Source organism: Rhincodon typus, chromosome 24 (assembly GCF_021869965.1).
Source record: "Rhincodon typus isolate 14 chromosome 24, sRhiTyp1.1, whole genome shotgun sequence".
In the NCBI taxonomy this organism is placed as follows: Eukaryota; Metazoa; Chordata; class Chondrichthyes; order Orectolobiformes; family Rhincodontidae; genus Rhincodon; species Rhincodon typus.
Genome location: NC_063355.1, coordinates 32,727,555 through 32,748,214, shown reverse-complemented (window position 1 = coordinate 32,748,214; position 20,660 = coordinate 32,727,555).

Here is a 20,660-nt window from a genome sequence, read left to right as displayed (position 1 = left end):
TTCATCTTTAGATGGTTTTGTTACCTAACCCCTCCGCCTGACATTTTGTCTATGTCAGACCCTTTCCAAAGTACCCCTCTAATAATAGAAGCACTAGAGAAGAAAGATCTTGCAGTTAAAGAGCACTTTATATGCTTGAGTCAATTCTAATCTATTTTATGATGTTTTTGCAAGTATCACTTGTGTAGGCAACCACAATAGCAGCCTGCATACAATGAGGTTTCACAAACAACAAAATAAATTTGATGATAACCTCTTCAAATAGTATTAGTCAAAAGGGAAATGTTACAAGGATGCCAGGAACACTTCCTGCTATTAAAATAATGTCATTTCACCTTTTACATTCACAGTTTAATGTTTAATTCTCTGAGATTGTAACATCCCCAATGTACTAAATTATACTCTCAAATCTGCAATGGATCCACAATATTCCGATTCAAGACAAGAGGTCTAATAAATGTGTTAAGATTACATTTCTGTTGGAATTGTGATCTCTAAATGTGACCTGCCATTTATGTACATGTCATCCTTTGGTCTATTTTAAGGGTACAATAATAATTTGCATATTTCACCCTGCTGCCCCACCACACACTCTATTTGAAGCCTTTCATTCTGGTTTCTGGAACTACAAAGTTATCTCTGTCAATAATGCTGATAAGACTCGAACCTTAAAATGTTTGGACTTCCCAAACCTGTTTAAAGCCAGTCGTGTGGCTGCCCGAGCAGCTGTGTGTCCCCAGCGACATCACTAAAGGATTTGGATATCCTACGTGGTTTATACCAATCCAATTCTCCAGTCCTTACCTTCTCTGACACCTTTAATATTGGTGAATATTCTTATTCTTTCCACTTCCCCCTCCATGGGCCATCTTTTTGGCACCATTCTTGTCTTGATTCTGTGTCAGCTTTTCCCAACACAGAAGTAGTTTCTTCTGCCACACCAACATTCATCACAGCCATGCCAAAGATTACTTTCTCTTGTCCTGCCCTTCAGCAACATCATCTGTAAAACGAGGTCAATTTCATTTCATCTTGACAATTGTCATTGACCCCACAATGACTTTTGACTCCACGACCATCACTTTGCTATCTGACTGATGCTCAGCACTACATTACCAAGACACAAGTCTATCTATCCATTCCTTCAACCCAACCTGGAAATAACAAGCAGAAATTCTGAAACTGTGTGTATGGAATGACTTGAATGAGACATGGGTGAGAAATTTTCAACTGCTATTCCCACCTGAAAATAGGATGTCAGTAGTGAAAAATTGGGAAAGTCACCACTGTAGTGGCGATGCCCCTGTGAATTAAATTATCTGCAGGCCTATTAATGCACAGCATGCCTGTCTAAAATAGGCTGGAGGGTGCCAGAAAATGCAAATTGGAATCTTAAACAGCAACACACCGGTGGTTATTTGGATGCTTGCCCTCAATCATAGGCATATTTTTAAGGTGAGAGAAGAAAGATTTAAAAAGACACGAGGGCCAATTTTTATTTTACAGAGAGTGGTTTGTGTGTGGAATGAACTTCCAAAGGAAATGGTGGAAGCAGGTACAGTTACAACATGTGAAAAAACATTTGGATATGTATATGAATAAGAAATGTTTGGAGGGATATGGGCCAAGTGCAGGCAGGTGGCACTAGTTTAGTTTGGAATTATGGACTGGTTGGACTGCAGGGTCTGTTTCCATGCAGTATGACTCTGGCTCTGACACTCCACACTTCTCCTCAGTAGTTTTCAACTCAGCTCACTTTTTGAACTGTTGGATTTCTTACACCAGCATTGTGTATTACCCACTCTCATTAAGTGTGCAGAAGTTTGCCTGTATTATGGTGATGACAGCCAAACCTGAAAGAAGTTTGGGCCTTCTAACAATACATAATGCCAGTTCTGAACAGGTTAAACATTGATGATATGAGCACAAGTAGTGCCTGTGTAATATCTATCAACATTTTATGATTGTCTGAAAACTAATGATTTAATATTCATACCATCTGAACAATCAATATTTTTTAAAGACAGTTGCATTATCTTTACCAATTATAGTTGGTATGGCTGCTAATTGGATGTTAAATCTGAAACACCATTCAGAACGATATTGACTTTATAATTTTATTTACATAATGATATAACTGGTAAAATATTTCAAAAGTTTATTCTCATTTGAGCATTCTAACAAATTGGGTTTGGAAGGTTTCACAATCTCATTTGTAGCAAAAACTCCATTAATATATAATAGAATCAAAGTAAATCCAGTGGTATAATGTGCTGTGGCTGAGATGGGAGGAGGAAATTGTCTTCTCTAATTCCACTACTTCACAGTTCACAACATAAATTTACTTGTTTTACCCAGTTCCATATTTGGACAATCATGATATATTTCGACTTAGAATAAAAAGATTCATCAACTGTTTATTTATTTAATAAACATAAAATTATTGACTTATAATAAATCAAAACTTTCCCACAAAGATGCAGAAATAAAAACAGAAATTGCTGGAAAAGCTCAGCAAGTCTGGCAGCATCTGTGAAGAGAAATCAGTCTTAACATTTCAGGTCGCGTGACCTTCAGAATCCCCAGTTCTGAGGAAGGGTTACTCGATGCAAAACGTTAACTCTGATTTCTCTCCACAGATACTGCCAGACCTGCTGAGCTTTTCCAGCAATTTCTGTTTTTGTTTCTGATTTACAGCATCAGCAGTTCTTTCGGTTTTTATCACAAAGATGCAAAGTTGGTTAACACACGCAGTTTGTAATATGAAAATATAAATATTTACCCTCTAAATAACCCCAAGCACACACATCCATTAACATCAAAAAAGAGGGAGGCAAATATAGATATACCTCTGCAGCGATTCACTTTAAGAAAAAGTAACTTTTGGCCAATAAATTTTAGTTCTTGAAGACAATGGTTGTATGAACTGTTCAGATGGCTGTTGGTCTGGCACTGTGGCAAATGTAGATGTCACCAACATAGGTTGATATCTCTAGTATCTTTGCAAATTCAGCTTGCTCAGGAAACACAGAACCGGGGATTCTTCCAGATACTGTCCAAGGGGAGAATCAGGGCTCATACTGCCTTTACAACAAAGATTTTTATTAAACCGGAAAAATGGCTGGAAATTTTTTTCTTTCCCTCTGCAGGCTGACCACCAACTAAAGATTCAAAACCACGCCTAAGCTTGAAAAAAACAGCTCAAACTGAACAGCCACAAAACCCAATTGTTCAAACAGTCGAGTGAAATGTTGTCCCTGAAGTGAGCTCAAGCAAATAAGATGAGCGTTTATCTGGAACCATGTGGTTTCTGAGAAATGTTGAAAAAAGTTCCAAAATGTCCTATTTTTAATCTTTCAAAAGAAACCATTCCGATTATGTCCACAATCCTTCAAACTCAAATTCACAAAAATATGAAACATTTTCATAATATGTAGCTAACTCTGTCACCTGGTGCCTCTAGAGCAACACGTACCAAAGTCCCTACATTAAGTCCTTAGCTGATTAAGCTATGCTCATCAGAAAAGGGAGGACAAAAATCAAAAAAGGCTCCCTCCTCTTTATCCAATTATCTTTGCTGAAAGATGCATCTTATGGATGTCAGGTAAAAATAGGATGGAATTTATCCTGCCAGTGCAGTAAAATAAAACATTTCAGAATAAGAAGCTTGCCGACAAATAAATTAACGTAGGAACATAAAAAGTAACAGCTCCCTGACCTTAATTAAAATATTAAACCCCACCTCTTCACCTCTATGATGGCAATGTTTCTCCTCAATAAGGGGAAATAATGAATTCAGACCAAGGAGATCTAATCAAAACTTTAAACTGTGATTTCTCTTTTCAGTTCCAGAAAACCTGCTGTATATTTACAATATTTATCTCATATAGACTATAGATTACATTACAGCAGAATCTCTAGTGCACTAACCCAGTGAGGTTTAACTATTCCTAGATCACCAGCCCATTTGAACTAAAGAAAAGTTTAAACCAGGATTGAAAAATAAACTAAACAAATGCATTCAACTACCTTAGAAGTTTAAAGTTTATGTGAAATACATCAGCAGTTGTTTATGTTTACATAGGGACATTGCTACACAATTAATTGATGGCATAAATTGTATTATCTTGCTTTTTACTTGCAAACTTAATATTTAGTGCATTTTGTAATCTATGTCCCTATGTAAACATAAACAACTGCTGATGTATTTCATATAAACTTTAAACTTCTAAAACAGTTGAATACATTTGTTTAGTTCACTTTTCAATCTGGTTTAAAACAATTATTTTTAGTTCAAATGGGCTGGTGATCTGGGAATATTTACACCTCACTGGGATAGTGCACTAGAAATCCTCACTATTCATGAAGTTATCACAAAAGTTAAAGATTTTATAAAGGTATGTAATTTATCTGTCTTTTAGACCCAGATTGACAGAAAACAGAAACCAGGTTTCAGTACTTAACAGAGATTCCTATTCATTATGAAAAATTGATTCTAACTACAAGTAAACAAATATAAGCCACTGACATATAACTCAACCAGTTGAAACTCTAACCCCTTATAAAACTCCTCAAACACATTCACACACACAGATATGGAAAAAGGATGTTATAGATGGAGGGAAAGAGTGGGAAAGGGAGTTCAGTAGTCCCTGTCCACAGAGTTCAGTAAGATGCTCCTTTACCTTGTTATGACTTGCTGCTCCTCAATCTTCTTTTCCCATATACTTTCACTTGCTTGCAAGAGGCACAGAGCAACTGGTTCACATTTATTAAGTCTCTGACTTATTGCTAAAAAAAACAAATTGCAGCAACTGATCAAGGGAAATAAACTGGCTTTCTTCAGACCTGAGGTTTTTCTTTTACTACAGAGAGAAGGACAGTATCTTTTTTTCTGGAGATACAATGGCTTTGGCCAAATATTCACATCCACAAAATGTTCAGCTCCCTGGGAGCCAGTGATAGTTGTTGGCAGGTAGGAAGCCTTTATCATCAACAATTGGTCACCACTCCACAGACCAATCAGCTACTTGTTGCATGCCAAATCTCATTTTGTGTGCACCCAAAATAACTCCACAGAGATTAGTATCCTGTCACCAAGTCACCCTTTATTTACATGTGGAAAGTGACACTGATCCAGCTCCCTCAGAACTGGCTCTCAGAGTGAACAGAATGTCTGACATTCCTGTTTATATCTGTCAGTCAGAGCTCTGATTGGACCAGATTAACAGCCGCAATCAGGGAACTCACATTCTGTGATGTCCAACTGGCTGACCTCATTACAATCACTACAACACACCCTGTCCTTGCTCTTTTGTAGTCCTTCCCCTACTGCTTGAACAAGTAGCTGTATAAATGTCAATAACAATGAGCATCAGGTAACTTGCTTTTAAAAAGTGCGACAATCCCTTGAACAGTCCTAATGGTCCGATGGAAAGATACTGATTTTAAAAATTAGATCATAAGATATAGAGAGCAGAATTAGGCTGTTTGACCCATTGAATCTGTTCCATCATTTGATCAACCCCATTTTACTGTCTTCTCCCATAGGTTCTTGATTATAAGGGGATCAAGAGCTATCTATCACTGTCATAAATACGCTCAATGACTTGGCCTCCACAGCTTTTTGTGGCAATGAGTTCCACAGATTCACCACTGTCTGGCTGAAGAAATTCCTCCTCTTAGTTCTAAAGGTTTGTACCTTCACTTTGAGGCTGTGCCTTCAGGTTCTTGTCTCTCCTGCTAGTGGTAACATCTCCACATCCACTCTGTCGAGGCCTCAGTATTCTGTAAGTTTCAATCAGATTCGCACCTCATCCTTCCACGTTCCATTAAGTACTGACCCACAGTCCTCAATCACCCCCTATACGACAAGCGTTTCGTCCCCCCGATCATCATTGTAAATGTCCTCTGGACCCCTTCCAGCACTAGCACATCCTTCCTTAGATATGGGGCTCAAAACTACTCACAATATTCCAGATATTCCTTATACAGCCTCAGGAGTACATCCCCGCTTTTGTATTCCAGCCCTCTTGAAATCAATGCAGACATTGCATTTGTCTTCCAAGTCCCTTTGTACTTCATATTTCCAAAGCTCTTCCCTTTCAGTAAATAGTCAATGTCCCTATTCTTCCTATCAAAGTGCATAACCTCACATGTTCTCACAATGTATTCCATCTGCCACTCCTTTGCCCACTCTCCTAGCCTGCCCAAGTTCTCCTGTAGCCTCCCCACTTCTTCAATACTACCTGTCCCTCCACCTATCTGTGTCATATGCAAAAGTAGCAACAATGCCCTGGCTTCCTTTATCCAGGTTATTAATGTATATAGTTGTGAATAGTTGTAGTTCCAATACAAACCCCTGTGGAACTCCACTATCCACCAGCTGTCATCCTGAAAAAGGCCCCTTTATCCCTACTCTCTGTCTTCTATTAGTCAACCAATCCTCTATCCATGCCAGTACCTTGCCCCTAACTCCAAGGTCTCTTAGATATTTTAGCAGTCTCCTGTGTGGCATTTTGTCAAAGATCTTCTGGAAATCCAAATGCATTATGCTCACTGGCTCTCGTTTGTCGAACTTGCTTGTTACCTCCTCAAAGAATTCTAACAGGCATGGCCTCCCCTTGATGAAGCTGTACTGACTCAGCTCTATTTTTCCACGCACTCCAAAATACTCAGCAATCTCAACCCTAATCTTTACCAATGACCAAGGTCAGGCAAACCAGCCTATAGTTTCCTGTCTTCTGCCTCCCTCCTTTCTTAAACAGGAGTGTTGCATTAGCATTTTCCAGTCTTCTGGGACCATCCATGACTCCAGCGGTTCCTGAAAGATCACCACCAATGTCTCTACAATCTCCTCAGCTATCTCCTTCAGAACTCTGGAGTGTAGTCCATCTGGTCTGAATGATTTATCTACCTTCAGGCCTTTCAGCCTCCCCAGCAACTTTTCCTTCTTGATGGCCACTACACTCACTTCTGCCCAAATCTCATGAAGTTCTGGTATGCTGCTTTGAGGGCTTCATTATTGGGTCTTCCATCTTTGGCAACTTTGCACATATCTGCAAAACTCATCATGTTGCATGAAACACCGCTGTCCTATCTAACACATTAAATTCATGTGATGACTTGCATCTGCAGTCATCATTCTAACACTCACAACCCTTTATCAGCTTTAGATCTGATGCGCCAATCTGTAATAAAATGTAGTGATTTGTCAGAACTTTCAGCTGCTATCTCTCCAGCAATCACCCATAAAGGCTTGTTTTACTTCTTTAAAGCCAGGCATTATGTGCAATGTGGTTCAACTTCTTGTAGTTAGATCACTGCTTCTCTCATGCTGGACATAACTTTATTTTGTGCAAATGGCCTCCACAATATTTATATCCTGTCCTCAGACCTTAAGCATTCTACTGGCCTTTCTGCAATTTGTTTCCTTTTTGTCGGTCTATTTATCCTCCTTCAGCTTGGAATGCCTGTCAACACAATGCAAAGCCTTGTCGATATTTTCTAATCAATCTGTTCAGATACACGTCTGTGGTAGGTAGAACTTGAACCCAGACCTTTTGGCTCAGAGGTAGGGCCACTACCACTACACCACAAGGACCCTTGCAAAGCCTTGTCAGTTCTCCTACTGGAATGCTTTAGCTGACGATTGACAACTCAGAACTTCTGCAATGTTGATAGCTTTCTTGAGAATATGTATCTCACCTCTCAACAGACATGCTTGCACAACAGGATCTCTTATCCCTAAGGCAATCCCATCTCTGATGAGATCATCTTTTAGCTGTCCAAATACTCAAGATTCAACTAGATATATTAGTATGATCATTTACCGGTGATAAGTCTCCCTTTCCCCTTGGGGTCTGATGTTGAACATATACATTATTTGCAGAAAGTTACCATGGGATTTAAAGTCTGTCTTTGAAGCATCCAAGATTTCTGCAAGCTTGCTTTTCTGTTCATCAATGAGTTCTAAGCTGTAATAATATTTCTAGCTCTCTTCAAGGTTGCAGCCCTTACATGTTCAATCTTTCTAATTTTATTTTTTAAATTATTCATTCACAGAATGTGGATGTCACAGGCCAGGCCAGAATTTATTGCCCATCCCTAATTGAGAGTCAACCACATTGCTGTGTGGTCTGGAGTCACATATAGGCCAGACCAGGTAAGGATAGCAGATTTTCTTCCCCAAAGGGACATTGGTGAACCAGATGGGTTTTTTCAACAATTGGCAATGGTTTCATGGTCATCATTAGACTCTTAATCCCAGATTTCTTTTTTATTGAATTAATGGTGAGGTTTGAACCCAGGTCCCGAGAATATTACCTGGGTCTCTGGAATAATAATAATTTAGTGATAATAACACTAGGCCATCAATGCCCAAGGTACCTTCTGTACCTATTTCATAGTTTTACCACTGAGAGTAATAAAATAATGATTTTTATGTTTCAGCAGCTATCTCTCCTACAGCTCTGAAAACACAAATTTTCAGATGCACCCATCTGACTCCACACTTTAAGTGATGTAGCTTAATGGCTGCCACTGTCTGCTCACACTACAGCACTGTTAGAGGCCACATGACTACACCAAAGGTAAAATTACATTTCTCTAACACCATCACCCCCAGCCAACAGACAGAGATATTTTCCTAAATCAACCTGTTCAGTTATGTTATGACACACTTCTGGAGCAGGTGGGATTTGAACCTAGGTCTCCTGGATCAGAGGCAGGGATGCTATCATTACAGCACAAGAGACCTCAGCCAACTAGCAGACAGCATTGGTTTACTATTTGAGTAGGGGACTTCTTATTTGTACAACGTGAAGCTAAGATCATTGCAATCCAAGCAGGAAAAAGTCCTTATATCACCCTTAAGGTGTCATTAATTGATCACTCAAAGGCCTCAATTGGCAACAGAGTGAGAGTGGAACTCCCCACTCAGAACTAATTCTAGTGAAGGCAAGATTCTGTTACAGAGATAGTAGGAACTGCAGATGCTGGAGAATCTGAGATAACAAGGTGTAGAGCTGGATGAACACAGCAGGCCAAGCAGCATCAGAGGAGCAAGAAAGCTGACGTTTCGGGCCTAGACCCTTCTTCAGACTCTGCCTTCTGCCTCCAAGCTCACTGCCTCTGAGACTAGAGGATTCCACCCAACATTTTAGTTCAACAAGAGCTTTTTTAAGGCCCTGTGGTGTTACTACATAAATACTTGAACTGTTTGTTGTGGAATCAAGGTCACATGCACTTAAACACTGTCTGACAAACTTGTTGAGTGCCTCAGTTTACTTGAGTGAACCATTGACTCCTCTAACACGCTGGGTAACCTCAGTATCAGAAAAGTGAATAATTATTGTGGTTATTTACTGTCCCCTGGCGGTGACTATTTGCAAAGCATGACCACAATCCAACAGAGCAAAGGGTCTCAAACATGTGACTGTGAACCAGTTACACAAGATTTTAAAAAATCCGCTGAACTGATACTTTGCATTTTTGTCATCACAAAAAAAAAATCAGGATTTGGGTGAAGTCCCTTTGTTGTCAGTATGGGAAGAATAGGAAGAACAAGACTACTTTAGATCAGACACCATCAAGGTAATGTTTGGTTCTAAGTTTGAAAACCTCAGTCTCATGTTGGGCTGCATGTACAATTGGTTTCTCTTCTTTGTTTTTAGTCCTACAAGTTTTAAAAATTGAATCCCACAGTTAGAAGTTGTAACAATAGCATAAATCCTGTTTATAATATTACATCGGACTGTGCTGTGAGAATGATGACTGATACACTTTCATTAACACCAACTGTGGCTTCCTGTGCTTAAAAATATCACATTTAGACCATAGGAGCATAATTAGGCCATTGACCCATCAAGTCTGTTCCATGTTACAATCATGGCTGATATGTTTTTCAACTCCATTCTGGTGCCTTCTCACTGTAACTATTGATCCCCTAACTAATCAAGAACCTACCGATCTCTGTCTTAAATACACTCAATGACTTGGCCTCCTCAGCCTTCTGCAGCAATGAGTTCCACAGATTAACTATCCTCTGGCTGAAGAAATTCCTTCTTATCTTAGTTCTCAAGGTCTCTCCTTCTAGTGGAGACATCTTCTCCACATTCACTCTACCCAGGCCTCTAAAAATGCTGAAAGTTTCAATCAGATCACCCCTTATCCTCCTAAAGTCCATCAGGTACAGAGCCAGAGTCTTCAAGTGCTCCTCATATGACAAGCCATTTATTCTCAGGGTCATTCTTGTAAATATTCTCTGGACCCTCTCCAAAGCCAGCACATCATTCCTTAGAAATGGGGCCTAAAATTGCTCACAATTCCAAACCCAGACTAACTAGAGTCTCATACAGCCTCAGCAGTAAATCTCTGCTCTTGTACTCCAGCCCTCTTGAAATGAATACTGACATTCCATTTGCCTCCCTAACTGCCAAGTGAACCTGTATGTTAACCTTAAGAAAATCCTGAATTAGGACTCCCAAGTCCCTTTGTGCTTCAGATTTCCAAAGCCTTTCCCGATTTAGAGAATAGTTTTCCTGCTTCCTTAACACTACCTGTCCCTCCACTAAAATTGTGTCGTCTGCAAACTTAGCAACAATGACCCCAGTTTCTTCATCCTGATCAATAGTGTATAACATGAATAGCTATATCCCAACAATGACCCCTGCAGAATTCCACCAGTCACCAGCTGTCGTCCTGAAAATGACTCCTTTATCCCCTGTCTCTGTCTTCAGACAGTCAGCCAATCCTCTATCCATACCAGTACCTTGCCCCTCACACCATGGGCTCTTATTTAAAAGCCTCCTGTGTAGCGCCTTGTCAAAAGCTTTCAGGAGAGTAGTACACATGAGCTATGAATATATAATTTCTACAGAATCCAACTATTACGTCAATTTAACCCACCTAGACCAGGTCTCAAATCAAAACAGCCATTATTGATCCTCACCAAATTTCTTCAATCTCCCCTCACTCTTGATGATTGATGCTATAATGCTTGGAAGAACACAAGTACTGAATGACTTTTCATTGGAAGGATCTAGCTGAGTACTGTAAATATTTTACTTTCCAGTTCATTGCTGCTCCCAGCGTTTTAGAGGAGACAACGTTTTATTCAAATAAACGAAGGAGCTCAATGGGGTTGAGCAAGGCTCACCGAGGTTTAAGTGTATATGGATGGTAATTCTACAATACTAAATCTACCAGGAACAGTGAAATTATTCATGTTGGCAAATAAAAGCACAACATCAACCCTTGTGGGTGAAAAAAACTGTTTCAAGCCAGGAATGAAAAATGAAGTAAGTCAAGTTGAGCAAACCAAGGAATTAATCCTTGCAAACAGTGGACAATAACCAACCACTTCCGAACTGATGGCAGTACTTAGAATCATCGAGTCATAGAGATGCACAGCATGGAAACAGACCCTTCGGTCCAACTCGTCTATACCAACCAGATATCCCATTGTCTAGTCCCATTGACCAGCATTTGGCCCATATCCCTCTAATCCCTTTCTATTCATGTACCCATCCAGATGCCTTTCAAATGTTGTTATTGTGCCGGCCTCCACCACTTCCTCTGGCAGCTCATTCCATACACGCACCACCCTCTGCATGAAAAAGTTGCCCCTTAGGTCCCTTTTAAATCTTTCCCCTCTCACCTTAAACCTATGCCCTCTAGTTTTGGACTTTCCCACCCTAGGGAAAAGACCTTGTCTACTTACCCTATCCATGCCCATCGTGATTTTTTAAACTTCAATAAGGTCACCACTCAGCCTCCGATACTCCAAGGAACATAACCCTCATGTATTCAGCCTCTGCCTATTGCTGAAATCCTCCAACCCTTGCAACATCCTTGTAGATATTTTCTAAACCCTTTCAAGTTTCACAACAGCCTTCCCATAGCAGGGAGACCTGAACTGCACATAATATTCCAATGGTGGCCTAACCAATGTCCTGTACAACACAACATGAACTCCCAACCCCTAATCTCAGTGCACTGACCAATAAAGGCAAGCATACCAAACGCCTTCTTCACTATCCTGTCTGCCTGCAACTCCACTTTCAAGGAACTATGAACCTGCACTCCAAGGTCTCTTTATTCGGCAACACTCCCCTGAACCTTACCATTAAGTGTATAAGCCCTGCCCTGATTTGCCTTTCCAAAATGCAGCACCTCACATTTATCTAAGTTAAACTCCATCTGCTACTTCTTGTCCCATTGGCCCATCTGATCAAGATCCCATTGTACTCTAAAGTAAACTTCTTCGCTGTACACTACACCTTCAATTTTAATGTCATCTGCAAACTTACTAACCATACCTTCTTTGTTCACCTCCAAATCATTTATATAAATGACAAAAAGCAATGGACTCAGCACTGATCCTTGTGACACACTGCTGGTCACAGGCATCCAGTCTGAAAAGCAACACTCAACCACCACCCTCTGTCTTCTTCCTTCAAGCCAGTTCTGTATCCAGATAGCTGGTTATCCCTCTGTTCTGTGTGTATGATCTAACCTTGCTAACTTGTCTACCATGAGGAACCTTGTCAAACGTCTTACTTAAGTTCATATAGATCACGTCCACCAATCTGCCCTTATCAATCCTCTTTGTTACTTCTTCAAGAAACTCAATCAAGTTCGTGAAACACATTTTCCGACACACAAAGCCATGTTGGCTATTCTTAATCAGTCCTTGCCTTTCTAAATACATGTAAATCCTGTCCCGCAGGATTCCCTCCAATAACTTGCCTACCATCGATGTCAGGCTCACTGGTCTATAGTTCCCTGGCTTTTCCTCACCTCCTTTCTAAAATAGTGGCACCACATTAGCCAACTTCCAGTCTTCTTGCACCTCACCTGTGACTATCGATGATACAAATATCTCAGCAAGGGGCCAGCAATCACTTCCCTAGCCTCCCACAGAGTTCTGGGCACACCTGATCAGGTCACATGGATTTATCCACCTTTATGCATTTTGAGATGTCCTGCAAGTCCAATGTAACATGGACATTTTTCAAGAAGTTGCCGTTTATTTCCCCACATTTTCTATCTTTCATATTCTTCCCCACAGTAAACACTGATGCAAAATACTCGTTTATTAACTCCCCCATCTCCTGCGGTTCCACACATAGGCGGCCTTGCTGATCTTTAAGGGGCCCTATTCTGTCCCTAGTTACCCTTTTGTCCTTAATATATTTGTAGAATCCCTTTGGATTCTCCTTAACCCTATTTGCCAAAGCTATTTCGTGTCCCCTTTTTGCCCTCTTGATTTCCCTCTTAAGTATACTCCTACTACATTTATACCCTTCTAGGGATTCACTCAATCTCTGCTGTCTATACCTGACATATGCTTCCTTCTTTTTCTTAACCAAAACCTCAATTTCTCTAGTCATCCAGCATTCCCTACAGCTACCAGCCTTGCCCTTCACCTTAACAGGAACATACTGTATCTGGACACTCATTATCTCGTTTTTGAAGCCTTCCCATTTTCCAGCCGACCCTTTACCCGTGAACATCAGCTCTCAAACAACTTTTGAAAGTTCTTGCCTAATACCATCAAAATTGGCCTTCATCCAATTTAGACCTTTAACTTTTAGATCCAGTCTATCCTTTTCTAGTGCTATTTTTAAAACTAATAGAATTATGGTCACTGGCCCCAAAGTGTTCCCCCACTGACACCTCAGTCGCCTGCCCTGCCTTATTTCCAAAGCGTAGGTCAAGTTTTGCACCTTTAGGTACATCCACATACTGAATCAGAAAACTTTCTTGTACACATTTAAATTAATCTCCATCCAAGCCCTTAACACTGTGACAGTCCCAGTCTATGTTTGGAAAGTTAAAATCCCCTGCCGTAACCACCCTATTATTCTTATAGATAACTGAGATCTCCTTACAAATTTGTTTCTCAATTTCCCACTGATTATTGGGGGGCCTATAGTACAATCCCAATGAGGTGATCATCCCTTTCTAATTTCTCAGTTCCACCCAAACAACTTCCTTGAACGTGTTCCCAGGAATATCCTCCCTAAGTACAGCTGTAATGTTATCCCTAATCAAAAACGCCATTCCCCTCTCCTCTTGCCCTGCTTTCAATCCTTCCTATAGCATTTATACCCTGGAACATTAAGCTGCCAGTCCTCTCCATCCCTGAGCCACATCTCTGTAATTGCTGATATCTCAGTCCCATGTTCCTAACCATGCTTGAGTTCATCTGCCTTACCTGTTAGGCCTCTTGCATTGAAATAAATGCAGTTTAATTTATCAGTCCAACCTCGTTCTCTGCTTTGTTCCTGCCTGCCCTGACTGTTTGACTTGCCCATTTTCCCAACTGTACCAGTCTCAATCTAATCTCTTTCCTCACTATCTCCCAGGGATAAACACCCCAACCCAAACTAGTTTAAATCCTCCTGAGCAGCTCTAGCAAACCAGCTTACCGCCAGTATATTAGTCCCCTTCCAATTCAGGTGCAATGCGCCCTTCTTATACTGGTCACTTCTACAAAAGAAGATATTCCAATTATCCAAAAATGTGATTCCTTCTTCCCTGCACCAGCTCCTCAGCCACACATTCATCTGGTCTATCCTCCTATTCCTATCCTCGCTATCTCATGGTACTGGGAGTAATCCAGATATTACTACCCTCAAGGACCTACTTCTTATATTCCTGTCTAACTTCCTACATTCTCTCCTCAGAATTGCGTCCTTTTCTCTTCCTACGTCCTTGGTTCAATGTGTATAATGACCTCCTGCTGGTCCCTCTCCCCTTTGAGAATATTCTGTACCCTCTTCAAGATATCTTTGATCCTGGGTCCAGGGAGGCAATGCCATTCTGACATCTCGCTGTTGGCCACAAAATCATTTGTCTATGCCTCTGACTAGAGAGGCCCCTATTACAGTCTATCGCTTGGAACCTGACATACCCCTTGTTACATTAGAATCAGTCATGGTACCAGAAACCTGGCTGTCAGTGCTACATTCCCCTGAGAGTCTTACTTTTGTAGCCACCTTCTCCATGGTAAAAGGTTAAAATATTTCCCACATGTGACTGTGGAGCTCCTATCGATCCCTGCATTTGTTGCACCAGAAGCTTTGGCTTGGATACCTGACCCAATGTTGATTTTGTGTTTGTGTTTTGCCCGTACAGTATGAAAGAAAAGCTGCAGGGAGCAGTTCAGTTACAGTCTTGGTGAATTTAGCTCTCCAACTCTCCATCAACATGTGTCACATTCTTCTCATCCCCTCCAGCAACATCCCTAATAATCCTGTCCTATCACATCCTTCAACTTCCAATCACAATACACACCACATAATCTCATTCTTACTTTAATCACTGTCACGTCTTCCTTTCTCACCAAACCCAAACCATGTGCTGTTCTTACATTCGAGAATTTGCATATTGAGCAACTTCACCCAGCCCTCCTCACTCAACAGAAGGGTGAAATCGCTTGTTTTTACATTCATTACCTCTCAATTGTTCCTTCTTCCTCAACATATACACACACAGAACTGTACAATTGTGAGGGAATGTGCGAGCTGAGGAGTCATCATCTCTGCCTGAAATAATGCCACAGAGGCTGGTATCCCATTGCTAAGTCACCCTTTGCTTACATGTGGGGAGTCCTTGATACTGGTCCAGCTTCTTCAGAGCCAGCTCTGAATGAACAGAACCTCTGACACGCTTGTTTATATCTATCAGCCAGGGCTCCCTGATTGGACCAGGTTGATAGCCCCAATCAGAGAACTCATATTCTATATGATCCACCTCGCTAATCCCATTACAATCACTATATAGCTACATTTCAGTGCTTCCACCCCTGAGGTTAATTAAGTTTCCGAAGTAGCCAGACAATGGCTATTTAAAGGACTAATCTCGCCTCCCAGTGGCAGGGTGGCCATATAGCCACCAACAAATGGTGAGGGGGTATGCCCAGTTAAAGAGCAACCTTCACAGCCACATACCCACATTTCCCCCACACCCCCAAACCTCCACTGCTACACCCTGCCTACAGTGCTGTACTCCCAAGTGGAGCATCAAGTCTGGAAATTTGTGCCTGGGGTTAATTCATGAACCTTTGGACAGTTGAGGCTGGCAGCTTCACTGCATGTTACTTTTCATCCTTCATTTAATCAACAAACCTCCAGCAAACTTCACAACTTTGTGTTGAATTCTGAAGACTGTCATCTGCTGAGGCTCAGCTTCTTCCTTGACTCTTGACTGCACCTTGGACAGACCAATGACAGACCAAAGCTTATTCTGCAATGTGCTCCCTGCACATCAGTAGAGGTCATGATCCCTGGCCCTTTAGGAGTGGCTGTGGTGCGATAGGAGCTATACATGTTTCTAGTCTCAGAGAATGTCAACCCCTTCACCAGATCCTTAGCACTTGGTGACAGTGGGATTGCCCTGGAGCAGCCAAAGTGAGCCATCTGTAGCTGGGTTCTCATAGGCTTCAACATCCAAAAGCTACCAACCAGCAGCTTACCAAAGGGTCCTGAGAGCAGTGTCCTACCTGCTTCACTGAGACAATACAATTCTCACTTGATCTGAAATGTAGTTTTATTTCAGCTACTGAGTCTGCAATTCATTGAAGTTGGTTAAATAGTTTGAATATTGTTTAAATTAGTGGGTAGAGAATGATGCGATAAGGATTATTAGTACAATGGGACTCGGTGCAAGTTTTCAAGACTGGGAAACAGTGTTAGACCATTACAAACTCAAATATTTTGAAATGCAGCTACTTTGGACCCTTTGCATTGAGCATTAATCAGACCAGTGCCAGAATTGGAGGTTTCCATAACACTACCCTGCCACCTTTCTGAACTGCTATAGTCCATCCAGTGAAGGGATTGAGACCCTCAGTCCTTTTAGGGAGTGAATTCCTGTTCCCATGGACTTGCAGCCTTTGTTCCTCTAGGTGCCAAAAGTCTCGGGTTTGAAAGGTTCTGTCAAAGGAGCTTTGGGGCAGTGCTTAGTGCAGATAACATGCCCTGCAGTTGGAAATAAGTCAAGCATGACTTTCACTTAAAGAGTGATAGACCTGAACAATAAATAAAAAAAAATGAATCCATGAAAGCAGCCAGTATAAGCTAGTTTATAAGAGCAATGATTTGGAGAAATGGAATTAGGGAAATTGGGAGAAAGTATATAGTTGCAATTGATTAATGAACAAAATGTTCAAGCCTTTGAGCCTTTTCTGTCTGAAAAATGTTTATGATATTAATTGTTCCACATTAGACACAAGCGGACTTAATTGGAAGAATCTTTTTAAAAATAGTTTTTGCTAATTTTTCCACAGAGAAGTTGTGGATCTCTGCTAGCACTGTTCTAAAAGCAGCCACTAGATGGTGCACAGGAACAGGATAAGGTCTCATCACACTTTGCCCCTTTCTTCACAAAACACATTACAAAGCTGGAAACCTCTCACTCAGGGAATGAGGTTGTTACTCACTTTGTCAATCTAGAATGATCATTCATTAAAGCATTACATAATTTAGGATTAGGTTTGTCATTACAAAATCCACTGAAGTAAATAAACAACACTGTGAAAAATCAAAGCTGGGCAATTTTAGGACCCATCCCCTCCCCGGAGCCTCAGTTGGTACATGCACAGCCGGTGTAGAGCAGTACAGAGCACTAAGCCATAAATTGTAGGCCATTCAATCCATTGAGTTTGATTTGCCACTCACTGAGATCTGATAATTCTCAACTCCACTTTTCTGCCTTTTCTCATTCCCTTGCTGATTAAAAATCAATCTATTTCAGCCTTGAATATATTTAATGACCTGGCCTCTTTGTGTTAAAGAATTCGACAAATTCACTCACTCTGAGAGAAGAAATTCCTCCTCATCTCTACGACGACCTTTTATTCTGAAATTATGCCTTCTGTCTTAGACTCTCCCGCAAGGGGAAACAACCTTTCCACATCTACCCTAAGAATAGGCCCCCTAAGAATCTTATATGTTTCAATAAGATCACATTGCATTCTTCCAAACTCGTGCAATTATTCTCTTGAACTCTTGAAAGAACAGGGTTAAATATCTGTGTACATCCTTTTGGTGGCCCCCTGGTAGTTTGACTGCTCCTTACATATACAACAGTTGAAGCCATTATCAGTCTCCCTGTCCTGGGGGAGGCCACCTTTTCCTTTTCTATCAGACACAGCCCAAAAGCTGGGCAACAATTCCAAGTTAGTTTGATGGTGGTCTTACCCAGCCTCTCAGCCAACTGGTGGAAAGGCTGACTTGCTGTCAACTCCATGTCTCTCTGAAATAATGCAGCTTGTCCCTGCGTGTGTTCCTCAAATGACAGACATTGACAGCACCCACACACACACACGCGCACACACACACACACACACACACACACACACACACATCCACCAAGTGAAAGAATTGCATGGCAAAGAAATGTTGGATTTGGATTGAGCCTGAGTGAAAGGATGTGGTGGTGTCACTTTGAAGAACTGGTGTGCTCGATAGTAAGAACTATGCAATCTCTGCACTATGTTGGGTGAATTGGGGAAGCACAGCTGGCATTTCTGGGTTATTGACCTGGGGGGTGCTGCTGCAGCTGACTGTCTGGTACCCTGTTGGAAAGTGTGCACACTGGGATGTGTGAGGCCTAAATTAGGTTTAATGGTGTATTGCACTGAGTTACACTAACACATGCTCAACTGCAGGCTGCCAGGATGAAGTAAATTCATTTAACATTCCCACAATAGAGAAGGCAGTGATTAGGACAATATAACAAAATACTCAGCTTTTGAAATGCTTTTTATTCCCTTCCCACTTAAAAAATACATTCAAATGTAAAATAAAATATCTATGTAATTTTCCAGAATCTGTAACATATCTGTTAGATTGTGTTTGACTCCATTCTTCCTCAGAAATATTTCAAACTCTTCTGATGTAATCTGTGGACCATTATCTGACACCAGCACAATTTGTAACCCATAAACTGCAAGCTAACTCCTCAAAACCTTAATAATTTTGGCAATTGTGGCTTTGTGCGTAAAACTTAAACTTTATCCTTTTGCTGCTATTGAAACAAGGTACTGCTCCCCCGTCCACTTCAAAGAAATTGATACATTGTCACAGTTTCCTAGCGAATGAAAGTAAACTTGGTTGGATCAATTCTCCTTTTCAGGTGCACAAGTAATTTTTGCCAACACTCCAATATCTCCATCTACTTTTGATCCTTATTAGATCCTCATTTCTGCTTTCATATGGACTACCCATATGTGCTCTTGATGATGTTTCTCTAATTATCTCCCTCTAAACCTTAGTGGAATAATTAGAACCCATTGGAGACAGTCCTAATCTACGCAGATCATTTCTAAGCATAAAATACCCAGCAATTTCTCTTCAAAGCACTCTTAGGCAATCCATTCATGACATGGCATGGTGACTCAGTGGTAAGCCCTGCTGCGTCACAGCGCCAAGGACCTGGGTTCGATTATATCCTTGGGTGACAATCTGTGCGGAATTTGTACATTCTCTCAGCGTCTGTGTTTCCTCCGGGTGCTCTGGTTTAAGGGATAAAGAACAATACAGCACAGATACAGGTCCTTCAGCCCTCCAAGCCTGTGCTGACACATTTTGCCTTCCATATTAAAACTGTCTTCACTTGCAGCATCTGTAGCCTTCTATTCCTTTCCTACTCATGTATTCAGCATGGCCAATCCACCTAACAATTTCCAACCTAACACTAGTCTGACCTAGCGCTGGAATCTAGTATTATAACATCCAATCGGGTTCACACCAGTTTTCATAGGGGAATGTGAACTCTCCTGAGATAACAGGCGCGGATGCAGTTAGATTAACATAAAATGTGAATCTCCAACTTCCATTTCAACTGTGGGCAATAAAATTTTACCTTAAGCCCTATTTCTGTCAGCTACTGCTTGCACTTTCTTGAACTCTCTGCCTAAGTATTGATCTTTCTGCTTGATAACTTCAAAGTCTGTTTCCAAGTCCATCATATGTGTTCTAGAGGATTTTCAGATTCCTGAACTAATTTTAGATCCAAGCTGTGACATGGATGTTTACCATGACCCAGTGTATTACTGTCTCCACTGCTCAACAATGCTATCTGGATATGACCAACTTTCCCACAGGAAAACCACTCTGACTGGAATTGGGGACATTTAAAAGGATGGGTCCTGGTGTGGCCACCTAGGTCCTTTGTAACATTTCACATACAAAGTACTTTATTCACAGACTGTCTCCTCAACTTCTCATTGCTCCTCCTGTTCCCCCCAAGCACGGTGGCACAGTGGTTAGCACTGCTGCCTCACAGTGCCAGGGACCCGGGTTCAATCCCACCCTAGGGTGACTGTCTGTGTGGAGTTTGCTCACTCTCCCTGTGTCTGCGTGAGTTTCTTCCGGGTGCTCTGGTTTCCTCCCACAGTCCAAAGATGTGCCGGCTAGGTGGATTGGCCATGATAAATTGCTCATAGTGTTCAGGGATCTGTTGGTTATAGGGGGATGGGTCTGGGTGGGATGCTCTGAGGGTTGGTGTGGACTTGTTGGGCCGAAGGGCCTGCTTCCGTACTGTAGGGATTCTATGACATACTTCTTCCCAGTACCCTTCCCCTACTCATGCTCAGTGGCCCCCTTGCCCCAGACCTCAGGATCCTAGGCTCAGACTGTACTCTGCTG